The sequence below is a fragment of the Muscardinus avellanarius genome (genome assembly GCF_963383645.1).
Source record: "Muscardinus avellanarius genome assembly, chromosome: 19".
NCBI lineage: Eukaryota > Metazoa > Chordata > Mammalia > Rodentia > Gliridae > Muscardinus > Muscardinus avellanarius.
The window spans coordinates 36,058,859-36,066,721 of NC_137805.1; positions in this window are offsets into that span (position 1 = coordinate 36,058,859).

A 7,863-nucleotide genomic window follows, 5' to 3' on the forward strand; every position below is an offset into this window, starting at 1 on the left:
ATTATTAGGAATACCAGAGGGACTCCAGATAATAGAGGGGAAACCTCAGCAGAGCTGAAATGGAAGGGTAGGAGAGGAAGAAGGCTGAGGTTGACTAATGGAGGAGCTACATCCGAATATGTATAAAAGTATGGATGTAGCCTGGTTGACCTGGACACTCACTGTTGGGAGGGAGAGGGGAGGTGTGGGAGGGGGAGGGCACCAAGCACAGTCTGAATGTATGCCATTTTCAATATGATCCACATAAAAATAAATAAATAAATTTTTAAAAAGTTGAAAAATAAATAAAACAAAAACAGATAGGGTCTTGCTAAGTTGCTGAGGCTGGCATCGAACCTACAGTCCTCCTGTCTCAGCCTCCCAAGAACTGGGATTACAAGTGTGTGCCACTACGCCTGCTGTTTCCATGTCTTCTTGCCCTACAAAATTTTATCTCATTCCACTGAATCCCAGAGTTCATATCCTTCTCCAGTTTCCCTCATGCAATGATGGAGAGGAGTCGAGGTATTTCTGCTCTAGCGCCTTATATCTCAGGTGGGATTTTGCTGAGGCTTGTGATCCGGGCTGGCTCACCGGGCTCCCTAAGAAGCACAAGCTGTGGTTGCCTCTGGTGGCCGCTGCATGGATGCGCTGATAACAGACCTTTTCTTGGCTGCTGTCCTTCTGTTTCTCATTTCCTCACTGTGTTCCTGGTAATTCCTGGGATGACCTCCCAAATACATGGCTCCCTTTTCTTCCCCTGCCTCAGACAACTATGCAGCCCTCCTAGGACCTGGAGAGTTTGTAAACCACTGAAATAGGAAGGAAAAAAGAAAGAAAAGAAAAGAAGGAAAGAAAGAAAGAAAGAAGAAAGAAGAAGGAAAGGGAGGGAGGGAGGGGAAGGAAAGAAAGTCTATGGCATTTAAAATGTGCTATTTCTCTGCTTCAGAAGAATGGTACATTAAAAGCAACTTTACGGGATGTTTTTAGGTGGGAAGAACGAAGCGTTCTTTATAAACCCAAAGCCAGAGTACGCTTCGACTTTGTGCAAGGGTTATTATGAGCTCGTTTTCTCTTCTGACCAATTGCTTTATGGAGTAAGGAAATGAACCTGTGCCAATTGGCAGATACACTGGCCCCAAATAGGTCAGGGACAACGAAGCTTGACTGGCTTTTGGAAGGATATAAGTACTCCCTACGCACTCTTGACCAGTGATTTTCTTTCTGACTGTTCTTCAAACCTGTACTTGGAAAAGAAAGAAAAAATCAGGCCCTTAGAAGTATTTGTCCTTCATAGCTAGAGGGGACAAGGAGCAGGAAGCACGGCTGCAGGTGGGCGCCCATTCAAATACCTTTTGTGCACAGCCTGACTTCCCGCCTTCTGCATCTGGACCTCTTTACCTGTTGGTGATTTGCTGCCTTCCAGGGAATTAGCATTCCCTGGGACCAGCCCCAGCCAGTGACTCATGAAGAGGGACAGACATCCCGACTCAGATGCCTGTGTGTGCTGCTACTCCCCAGAGGTCCCTGGGACTTACGTTCCAATTGTCCCCAGCAGTAACTTGCTTTCTGATGTTCCCTGTGTTATCTGCTTTTCTTCCCTTCCTTGATTCTCCACGTCTCTACTGGTGTGTTCTTTTTATTTTATTATTATTAAAATTTTTTTTTATTTTGGTGGTACTGGGGGTGGAACCCAGGGGCTTTTCTACCTCTAGGCTATACTCCCAGACCTATTTTATATTTTTATTTGGAAACAGGGTCTCACTAAGTTGCTGAGAGCCTCACTAATTAGCTGAGGCTGGCTTCAAACCTGTGCGATCCTCCTGTCTCAGCCTCCCAAACGCAGGGATTATAAGCGTGCGCCGCCACACCTGACTTATTATTATTTTTGACACTAGGGATTGGAAATCAGGGCATTTTACCTCTGAACTACACCCCTTCCATACTTTTTATTTCGAAACAGGGTCTCACCAAGTTTCTGAAGGTCTCACTAAGTTTCTAAGGCTGTCCTCCTACCTGAGATCCTCCTGTCTCAGCATCCCAAGTACTGGGATGACAGACAGGTGCCATCACACCCAGTTTACTGGTATGTTCTTGTACATCCCCCCAAAATTGTGGGTGCCCAGATCCCCATCTCAGAATCCACTCTGGAACCCAGACTGAAGCAGCGTTTCCCAGACACGGGCTGCTTCTCCCGTATCCGTCCCAGGAGCCAATTCAATTATATTGGTATCAGCATCAGTTGAGGAAATAAAGTTCACAGGTGCTGTCAGGCTCGGGTGTAGGAGAGCGCTCCTCCGAGGTCCTTATAGACCAGTGTCACGGGATGAAGGGCATGGGTTCTTCCTGCAAGCACAGCTCTAGGAGCGCTTTCTCAGGAGCCAGCCCTGCTCGTCACACTCCTGCTCCTTAGGTGGCTCCCACAGTCACCTGTGGGCTCTGCCTACCGCCATCCATCATGTCCTATGATCCAGCAGCAGCAGCAGCAGCAAACTCTTTGGAGCCTCTCCAGCCCCATTCCCACATCCTGTTCATACTTCTTGACGTCAACTTACTGTTCCCTGTGCCTACAATGCTCGTCCCCATCTTTCCCTTAGCAAAAGTCTACTCATCTTTAAAGGGCCAGTCCAAGGGTCACCTCCTCTATGGAGCCTGCCCAGTCTTTTTCAGAAGGATGAAGAGACCCTGACTTTATTTTCTCACCTTTCCCTCCTCTTAGCAGCTTGCGCTCAGTGGCACCTTCACGCACTCTACTGAAATTGCCGGTGTGTGCATCCATCTTTCCTCCAGACCATGAGATCCTGGTAAACTCGGGCTGTGAATTATTCAGTGTCTGAATCCCCAGTGTCCTTCAATGGGCCTAGCACACTGTAAGTGTGGGTGTCATTTGGGTTCTCCAGAAAGAGACCCTGAAATGTAGATTTGTTTGCAAGTGATGAGTTAAGAAACTGTTCCCAGAAGAAACCAGTAAAATGGTGGGGAGGTATAAAGAAGAGGAAGGCCAAGCAAAGATGTGATTTCAGGCCAGTGTCCTATAGATGGAGCTTCTGCCTGACCCCATAGAGCAGCCTGAAGCAGCAATTATGCCCAGTGGTTGTTAGGAAAGCTGGACCTTTCTCCCCTGTACCTGTCAGGCATAGTGGAAGCTGCTCCAGGGAGACATAAATGCCTGAACTTCTACACGTGGGCCAGCCTTCCAGAGACAGCCCCAAAGGTGTCCTGCTGGAAGCCAAGGCCAGGGATGCTCCACCCACCCAGGTGAGGGCGCTGGCCCACCTGAATGGCAGGTAACAAAATAAGAGCATCAGTTCTGAGTACCCAGTGTGTCCACTAGAGGGCTCACCACGCAGCCGGTGACCTGCACTGAGCCCTTGGGTGTACCCCCTGCATGTTCTTGATACCCAAGGGTATTGCCTCCCAAACGGTCCATCTTGCAGCCCACAAAACACCCCTCCCTGTCCTTCCCATGCTCTTTGGTACCAGGTTCCAGCATACTCTGTATCTCCAGGGTCATCCTCCCTAAGTTCAGCCTTTATAAATTTGACCCAAACTTCTCAGTATTCTTTTCAAAATCGCCTTTGAAGTCATTCCCTTTCTTGAAGTCTCATCACGTTGCTGCTGCATTCTCAGAACCTTGCATGCTCTGAGGAATATATTTGTCAAATGAATGAATGAATGAATGCCCACTCTGCTGAAGGATTCACCCCCATGGTCTGGTGTGTGATTTTTCTATGAGCATATCCCACCTTGTTTCTTAATTCTTATATGATCCAAAAATAGACATCTGACTTAGGACAAAATGAACTACAATTTGACCTTTGTGTAGGCAGGTTTTATATCCAAGCATTCAGCCAACTGTGGATCAAAAATATTTTTAAAAATTGCACCTATATTGGCTAGGGACAGACTTTTTTCTTGGCATCATTCCCTAAACAATATGGTATAGCAATTATTTACATAGCATTTACATTGTAGTAAGTATTATACATCATCTACAGATGATTTCAAGTTTGTGGGAGGATGTGCATAGGTCATATGCAAATACGACATCATTTCTATCTAAGCAACTTGAAAATCCATAGGATTTGGTATCCTAGGTGAGACCTGGTATCAGTACCAAGGAACGACTACTCATTCTTCTACAGTATAACTCATGTGTTCTTGACCTCTCACCTGTGATCTTCCTTTCTTTGTATCTAAAATGATCAAGTTTTCATCTCTACCCGTAAAAATAATGCTCATTTTCCAAAGCTCAGCTCCCAGTTGAATTTTGCCTTCTTCCAACTTGTGACATTTAGATTCTTCCTCTCCTAGGGAATCCGCTAAGTTTTTTTTTTTTTCCCATCTCCATCTAAAAGACAATGATATCCTTCATGGCCAGACACCTGTGTAATTAGCATTTGTTGGTCACCAGGAATTTTAGTTGTCTCCTCCTGTGGGCACATAGGACCGTGTTTTCCTACCTTCTTGAACTAAGATAACCCTGGGACTTCTTTTGGTCAATGAGATGTGAGTAGAATGGCTTCTGTCACCTCCAGGCGGAGATCTTTAAGGGCCAGTGTAGGATTCTCTTCTCCTTGTCCCTTTCTCTAGCAATCGTGGAAATCATGGGTCCCTGAATGGAGGCAGAGGAGCAGAGGCTCCAGTGTTTCTACAGTAGGTGGCAGCATAAGCAGGGCATACATTTTTGTTATTCCAGGCACTGAGATTTGGGAGTTGTTACACAGCGTTACCTAGCCTCTCTTGACTGATACACTGTAAGATTCATCTTCCTGGCCCTTTAGCAGCTAGAAGTGTCTTCACGTAGAAGAGTTCCAAGGTATGTTGTTGAATGAAATGCACTGAGAAGCTCTGTTCTCCAGTTGAAATCACATCAGTCTGTGGCTGAGAGAGTGGAAAGGATAAGACGGGTTTCCTCTGGAACAAGACATTACAAGAGTGAATTGAAGTGGTGTGGTGGCAAAGTCTGTAAATCCTAGTATTTGGGAGAGTGAGACAGGAGGATCATAGGTTCGCAGCCAGCCTCAGCTACTTAGTGAGACTCTTTGCAACTTACTTGTTCCAAAATAAAAAAAAATTTTTTTTTCTTTTTTGTGTGTGTGGTGGTGGGGATGGAACCCAGGGGCATTCTACCTCTGAGCTCCACCTTCAGCCCTATTTTTATTCTTTAGTTTGAAACAGTAAGTTGCAGAGGGTCTCACTAAATAGCTGAGGCTGGCCTTGAAACTGTAATCCTTCTGTCTCAGCCTCCCAAGTACTGGATTAATTAGGGCTGGGGATATAGCGAGGAGGTAGAATTCCCTTGGATTCAATCCCCAGCACTAAAAAAAAAAAAAAAAAAAAAAAAAAGAATCTACATAGATGGGGTTGAGAGGTGTCATTGGACTGTCCAGAGCATTTTGATTGTAAACAGCAACAAAGAGAATGAGCTAGGGAGCTCAAAGAATGTCCCCTACGTACTACCTTCCCTCTCTCCCTCCCCTCCCCCTTTTCTCACTCCTTTCTTTCAAACTTTGTCCTACCTGTTGGCTGAACATGATAAGCTAATATGAATAGCAGGAAGAATAAAGAACAGAAAGCCTTGTTCTAAGAAAAATAAATTTGTATTTTGCAAACATTAATCTTTAGGGCAGGGGAGGCAGTTTTCATCAGATCTCCCATCCCTCAATTTCTCATCCCCAGTAGCTCCCATTTCACCTCCCAAAGCAAAACGAATACGATCTCTCAATGGCAAAATAAATCTACTATTAAATTTTTATGTCTTACTTTTTCCACTTTCTGGGGATTATTTCCTACCATCATGGTCCAGGATCTTCGAAATATGTTTAAGAAAAAAAAATTTTTTTTTTCAACAGAGCCTGCCACAAATGAATCACACAGACAATTTGCTACACCGGGCTTTTTCTTTTTGTGTGAAGGTAAGAAATCCTGAGCAGGGAAGCTCAGACTTCACCAACGCTGTGGTTCTGAAATTACTCATCCAGACACGAAACAAAATTGAAAAATCAGAGAGATCTCGTTTGAAAGAAAAAGAATGGTTGATGGCCTGAGAACCAAGTAAGGACTCATTTTGGTTTTTTTGCTCTTGGATGAAGATACTTGGACCCAAAGAGAACTGGGATGCATCAATGAGTTGACAGGCAGGGCTAAAAGACATGGGTGAAGTGTTTATCATACAAAAAAAAAAAAAAAAACCAGAAAAAAGGGGCATGCACCTGGAGTGTCAATAGCAGCATTCAGACCAGAGAGCCTTGCATCTCCCCCTCGCCGTAACAAACTCATTGACAAGAACTGCCATCGACTGTGCTTTATCTCCCGTGTGCTACTAAGAGGGCGCATTCCAAGTGCATCCTACGTAAATGGAGGTTTGCTTCCTGACCTGGGAGATCAATTCTCTGTCAAACAGAGCTGGCTGATGGATCACCTTGTGGCTGCTACCACATTGAAAATCACATCAAATACCTTCTCAAGCACACTTCTGAATTACACGCTGGAATCTTCAAAGAGGAGGACGGAGATGGAGCAGGGACGGTGTGCATTCATCCGTGTAGCCCACCAGTCTGCCTGTCTCACACACCCGGTGAAATGTGGCCGAGGCTCCATGCTTAGGGTTGTTCTCTGGCCAGAGGCAGCTGTGTTGGGCTAAGAGCACAGGCTCTGGAGCCCCCTGGGTGATTCTGAAGCCAGGATCTGCTGCTTACCAGCTCTGTGATCATGGGCAAATAATTCAGCCTCTTTCATTCAGTATTCTTAGTTGCAAAATATGGATGATAATAATAATGATAATACCTTGCTCCCTCATGGGATACTTCATGGGATAGCTATGGAACTGGAACCTTTGCGGGAAGATTCTGAGACCTGGATTTCAGAACAACAACAACAACAACAAACAGTTAATTGGTAGTAAAAGAGGCAGGAAAGAGATAGGCAAATAAAGTGAGTTATTGAGCAAGTTACCTCCGTGGGTGACTGCAGTTCAGTCCTGCCTAGGAAAACTGGGCCATCATGTTAAACATGTACCTTACAGTAAAACACGCACCCACAGGGTCAAGGGGATGTGGTTTTTTTTTTTGTTTGTTTGTTTTTGTGGAACTGAGGGTGGAACCCAGGAGCATTCTACCTCCAGGCTATACCCCCAGCCCTATTTTTTATTTTTTATTTTGAAACAGGGTCTCACTAAGTCACAGAAAGCTTCACTAAGTCACCGAGGCTGGCTGTGAACCTTTGATCCCCCTGTCTCAGCCTCCCAAGTATGAGGATTACAAGCATGTGCCACCAAGCTTGGCTACGCCGGGGTATTTCTATACCAGCTCTTGTCCATCCTTATTTGAGTTCTGTGTGTGAGTGCATGAACCTGCATGTGCACAAATAAATGCCTCTGTGCAGAGGAGGAGATGCTAATTCCCTGGCCCTTCTGTCTTGGGAGTAGTCTAGGGAGGCTACAGACAGTCTTCAAGATGAAATGAGTTAATTATTAGGAAACAGAAAAGTCCCTGGCACAAAATAAGCACGCCTCAGAGAACGTGATGAACCCGGAGCTACATCATTGTTCTTTGAATGACACATTATCTGAGGCTGGATTTTATTTATTTATTTATTTATTTATTTATTTATTTATTTATGGTACTGGGGGTGGAACCCAGGGGCTTTCTACCTCCGGGCTATACTCCCAGACCTATTTTGAAACAGGGTCTTACTAAGTTGCTGAGAGCCTCATTAAGTAGCCGAGGCTGGTTTTGAACCTGTGCAATCCTCCTGTCTCAGCCTCCCAAGCACTGGGATTACAAGCATGCACCACCACGCCCAGCTTGTTTGTTTTTATTTATTATTTTTGTGGTACTGGGGATTAAACCCAGGGGCATTCTATCTCTGAGATATAGCCCT